At 35.3% G+C, this 6,000-nt stretch overlaps 1 protein-coding gene across 6 annotated transcripts in view; it reads left to right on the top strand.

The window, feature by feature from the left end:
* Positions 1-239: 239 nt before the first annotated feature.
* FILIP1 (filamin A interacting protein 1) overlaps positions 240-6,000 on the top strand; it is a 217,429-nt gene continuing 211,668 nt past the window's right edge. For all 6 annotated transcript variants that reach the window (XM_078369562.1, XM_078369561.1, XM_078369559.1 and 3 more), the window contains exon 1: positions 240-606. The gene's annotated coding sequence lies outside the window, so the exon portion shown is untranslated. The remainder of the gene's footprint in view (positions 607-6,000) is intronic.

Raw genomic sequence — 6,000 nt, 5'->3', positions numbered from 1 at the left:
AAGAGCTTCAAACAATAATTACCTCTGTGAAACGAGCAGAAGTCCTTAAAAGGGTCTGCCGGTTCTCCCGCAATCTTTTACAGGCTGAGCAGCGCTGTATCCACTGATAACCCAGCTGCCTAGGAACTGAGTAAAGCCGGCTCGAAACTTCTCAGCTGTTGACAGGCTTGACTTGCTGAGAACACTGGTTAAATATAGCACCCGCGAGCTCAGCTCCTCAGCATAGTCATTGCTCTGACAGTGTTGTGAAGGGAGCAGAAGAGGAGAAACCTAATCTCAGAACCCAACAACACCTAGCAACAGTTGAAAAAACTTTTAAACAAAAGTCTGGGTGGGAGATATAAAACAACTTCCAATTTCTGCTGATCCGGATTTCAGGGAGAAGAAGCTGCTTTCCCCCCTCTCTGCTCTGTTTCCTGCATGACTTCAGCTATTGGCTAGTCCTAGGAAAGAAAGTGGGAAAAGCTTTTTCCTCTTTATTCTTTTGGGCTGGATAGTTTTTCAGAACTCGAGTCTGTCTTGGGTTGTGAGACAAGCCACTGGTTTCTTCAAAGGATAAACTACCTCCATAGAGGACATACCTTTGGTTAAAGGAGCTGTTGTCAGGTAAGACCAAAATAAATAACTACTTACACTCTTAAGAAATTTCTGTTTGCACAAGAAGAGAGTTCTCTCTGATTCTGTTTTGTCTGTTTCCGTTGATTCTTCCTGTTCTACGATGTGATAACACATTTAGAAATTATGATAACTATTGTGAATTATTTTTAAGATGTCAGGAACATCATCTCTTCCTCAAAATTATACCAATTCCTTTTAAACACAGAGAATTTTATGGTGTTTTAGTGGCCATCAAAATATTTCTGCCAAGTTAATGCTCTTCGACAGGTAACAGAAATACGGCAAAGGACAATTTCACATCTCCTTTCACAACTGGGATGGCTAAGCATTGAAAAGGATATCTTCCCTGGAAGTAAAATAACTTTCATTTACTGAAACTAGCGAAGCAGCTTGTGTGGTAAATGAGAGGAAAGTCCCGTATGGTGTTTGTGTTTGTTGCTGTACTTTGTAAACCTGCTGCTATATCTCCTTTTGCCTAATTCTCTGATTACACTGGTACACCTTGTGCTGGTTCTGACCTCGTTACACTAGAGTCACCCCAAATCTTCTGACTGGGCGTAAAATATGCCTGGTATTAAATCACTACTCTTGCAGTTATTGACTATAACTACTCAAGAGAATGATATTTGTGTATTTTAAAATATTTAGTAATGCTTGTATTTAGATATAACAGATTCTGTTTTTAAAAACTTAAATTTAATTAATTAGGAAACATTTTCTTAAGTTGCATTATGTTTATATGAATGTGGTTACTATAGCGTGAAGGAAATCCTCCTTTCATCTGATGGCATCTTGTCTCCCTTCCATGAGTTGCTATGCAATTTAATTAGAATTGCTTAGAGTAACCAATTTCATGTTGAATATGACAAGTTATGGCTGTACATTGGTGATATAGTTAGTATTGACATCTGGTGGTTTGTAATTGGGCTAGATATGCATAAAAATATTTTTTTCCTCTAAATGAACATGATGATTTGAGTAAGTTTTCTAACATAAGGATAATATCAAAGAAGATATAGAAGCACATTTTAAGAGGAATTTTTAAGTCTCTTCTCTTAACGTAAAGAAAGAATTTATCCAAGATCAGTTTTGAACATATTATTTGTTGACAAATGAGAATATATCAGCCTTTTCAGAAAATGGTCCTCTTTTAAGAAAAGCTAATTAAAGGTTATATAGAATATGCTCAGGAAAATGAAATAGGGTACCCATTTCAGTACATATTATGTTTTATAATTCTGATTACTTGATTATATATTAAGTAAGCTAATCACATATAACGAATATGCACAAATAATAGTGCAAATGCATGCTGATAACTTTACTGTTAGAGAATGAAACTCCTGGTGCTTTAGTAGAGATGAAATAGCTTTGTCTGAAGGAATTCTGAAAAGTCGGAACTAAATGCTTTACATTTTTCTTGTTTTTATCCTAAGAAGGGTCACATTGTTGGCTTAAAAATGTATGTGTAAGGCCAAAATCTACCATTAGTTTTAGGTATGTACTTTCTTTTGGAGTCAGTGGGACAGTGTGGCGTTAAGTAAGTGCAGCAGTTGGCCCTGTATGAAAAAGTCATGTTTGCTGATGAAGTGAATTTTTCAGTATCATTAATCGTCTTCATTGTTGTACATTTATTCTTGAGAATAAAGAACAACTCAGCTCAGACTAAACCACATGGTTCCTCCACTATATGACGAATCAGGCTCTCCATGACAATGCAGATCTGTTCTCCTATCGACTCAAGTTCATAGTTCTGTGACATTTTTGGAACCATCCCTTTCTCCTTTACCGTAAAAGTTTTCAGATTCCATTGCCATGTCTTCCACCACACGAATGCCTGCTTTCTTCACCCTGGTTTGGATTGTAAAAATGCTGCTCCCTCCTACTCCTTGTTGCCATCGAAATCATCTTGCCCATGTCCACGAGATTGGTTTTACTAAAGCATTGCTATGTTTGCCTATCTACTCTTCGGTTATCTGCTGGGACTTGTAGTTGCTGCCAAACACCCAGGCTGGGGTATTTTGTAAACCTTCCATCATCTGGCACCTACTTAACTTTTCCAGTCTCACTACCATGACTCAACAACAAGGTCCCTCTGCTTCAGGTATTTCAGATTATGGCCCATTCTCCAAACACATACACAGTGAACATTTCAATGCCCCAGCTTTGCCTCATGTTATTCTACCTGTATGGAAGACATTTACTCTCTGGTCCTGTGTACTCTTTAAGACCCAGATGAGAGTCTTCTACTTTCCAGACCATACATTTTAAAAGTGATTCTTTCTAAGTTTAGACAGTTTGGTGCTCTGTTATAATTAGGGTACTTTAAAGTAGGGTTTGCCTTTTTATATTCACAACAATTTTATGACATCTATTAGGTGCAAGGTAGTATCCTAAGCATCACTTGGCTTTGGAGCTTCTCAGTCCCAGGCACATTGTGGGTGTTCCATTCACAGTTTTGGCTCTAGATATCTGATGATAAGTACATGAAAAAGTATGGATAAGTATAAAATCAAGAAAAACAACTCAAGTTAATAGCTTTTTACTTCAGAAATTTCTCAAGGAAAGTCTTCATGGTTTACCATGTGCAGAAATATTATGAACACTTTTAACTACACTCAGGTACCTGATTGTGGAAATGGTGTTGTATCTCACAGGAATAAAATAGAAAGGGGAGATAGGACTGGACTGTGTATGTATATATGCACACACACACACACACACACACCCACACACACACACACACACACATATCCTGTGTATCTACCTAGACCTCTAAATACTGTAACTTACATACTTTTGTCATCTTTTGGTGCCAGGTTCTAGTTAAAGTTACTTTTGGTGCATTTCACTTAAATCATGGCTCCTTCTCTTTGTGGGTCATGAAATAGAATTTGGCTTTGAACAAGAAAACATTTAAATACATTATGATCCTTTTTCTGTTCTTTTTCTCTTGATGTTTTTAAAAAGAGACATTTTTCAGTATTATCTTTAATTGCTCATGAAAATTGTAGCCTTACTGGGTGAGATAAAGCAAGAATCATACTTTTAAAGCAATTTGTTCTGTATCCAGCAAAAGAAAAACATTCTCTTTATATTTTAAGATGGTCAAAGTGGTGAAATTTTCTCTTTTAAATGGATATTCAGTAAGAAACTCTATGGAATTTTCCAATGAAATTTCTGAAATATTTAATGTATTCATTAAGCACTGGTTTCCTTGGGGTTATAATTTTTACTTATTATTTAGAAGTGAAACTTTGGGGTTTACCCAGTCTAAATAATGCTACTTGTGTTTTCCTGTTCGCCAGATGAGCATTTCTTCATGAAGCAGGTGCTTTAAGATACATGATTTTACAGAGTTTGTTTAATCCATACTCTTCATTCGTTTGTCTAATCTTTCTTTTTTAAACTTGTGGGTTTTAGAAAGGTAGCACTAGGAGAAGTGAGGGGGCAAGCTCTTGTTGAAATTTATTTTAACAGGAGATTTAAGAGAAGAAAGATTGGTAACAATTTATTAGAAAAATGACATCTAAAAGCCTGCAGTGTAAATTTGTTTTTACATTATATTTAATATATATAGCAATAGAAAAAAGATAAGTTAATAAAATACATTTCAATTCCTTAAGTTTGAGTTGAAGATATAACCAGAGTATGTTCATGGAAGAGGAGTCAGAAAAGGTTAGTAGCATGAGTGAGTAAGCCAGATAGCCTGGGTTCAGATTTCAGCTCAAGGTGACCTTAGGCAAATTGCTCTCTGTGCCTCAGTTTCTTCATATGTAAAATGAGGGTAATAATGATATTTCCGTATAAAGTTGTTTTGAACATTAAATGACTTATAATATCTATAGTTTATAATTTATTCCTCAATAAGTTTAGGTGGCTTTCTTACACCTAAATGTAGTTATTTGTTTACTTTAATCTTTATTGCATACAAAATTCTTGGATGCAGATAGTTTGTGATCTCAACTTCATAGATCATAGGAAAGACAGGAGAATGTAGTTTTTAAGTTTGGAATCTTGTTTGAAACGTACTTTGCTGCTGGGTACTCTAAGCAGACACAATTTGAACGGCAGCCAATAATTTAGTATGGAATTTATGTTTCAAAGTCTCCCTTATCACTCAGCAGTCTGCTGTCTTATAAAACCATTACTAAAAAGGCTAAGAAATCACCCACAGCACAGACTGTTCTATGGTTTCTATATTTGCACTTGGAGATAAAGTATGTTTATACATAGTGCTTGGGTGTCTTTTTATAGCCGACTACACTGGGTAATGTACAGTAATGAAGACTTCCTCCTCCATGCAAGGACACATTATTATTAAATTTATCATTTTTTATTTCTTAGACGATTTGTTTTGTTTTGCTAACCTAGTAACAGATAAAAATAAAAAGACCAAAAAAGGTCATCTTAAGCTAACTTTAACTTTACCAAATGGAAATGAATTCTTGCTATTCATTGCTCTTAATCCTATTCATTTGTCTTAAATATGAAAATAAAAGTACATTCCAAGACAAACAAAAAATGTTATCTCATAAGATGTGTGTGTATGTGTATTCTACTTAATATTCTGTATACTTTACAAAAACATATAAAGCACCCTTATAAGAAGGGAAGTTTCTTAGCAGCTTTAGTGGCAACAAACCTTATACAAGACAGATAAGGTTTAAATCTGTCAATTTTACTTTATTTTTCCCAATTGAAAGGATAAGTATTTAAAAGATGAGGCAAAATGAATTATAAAATTGTCATTCTCTAATGAAAACTTTGTATGGAAAGAAATTAACAATGGAAGGAAGGAAAAGTAAAATAAAGAAAGAAAAGAAGGAAATAACTTTTCCTGGCTTTGCAGAATACATTATAGTGGTAGTAGGGCAAAAATATAGGAACCTCAGGAAAGTATATTGGATTATATTTTTCTTTTTTCCTGTAGCCAAAAGGCTACAGGCAGAATATGCTTTCCCTTAGTTAAAGCATAGACTGACCATTTCCCAAGGGAAAGGCTACAGGCAGAATATTCCTTTCTCTGGTAGTAGCTGAGGCAGTTTAATTTTAAAGACCAGGCAGCCCATTGTGGAAGAATTTGGAATAAAGAAAGTCAAACATGAGTTGAGCAGTTTAACTGGCTGTTAACCAGCTGGTTGCAGAACTTGAAAAACTCCCAGCACAGAAGTGAAGTAATACAACATAAACCCGCATCCCCATGCTGCTCTGTGTCTGAGGGCTTTGTTTAAGCCACAGCAACACTAAGACATCAAAAGAAGGTTTGGATTTTTTCCCTTTTTGGGAAATGGTGTCAATGTGCATAATATTGGGTGATTTATGTGTTTTTGAGGCCCGTGAAAGACAAACTAAAAAGATTTTTTTAAAGCTAATCCAGAA

This window comes from Callithrix jacchus, chromosome 4 (assembly GCF_049354715.1).
Source record: "Callithrix jacchus isolate 240 chromosome 4, calJac240_pri, whole genome shotgun sequence".
Classification (NCBI taxonomy): domain Eukaryota; kingdom Metazoa; phylum Chordata; class Mammalia; order Primates; family Cebidae; genus Callithrix; species Callithrix jacchus.
This window is presented reverse-complemented; position numbering and strand designations above follow the sequence as displayed.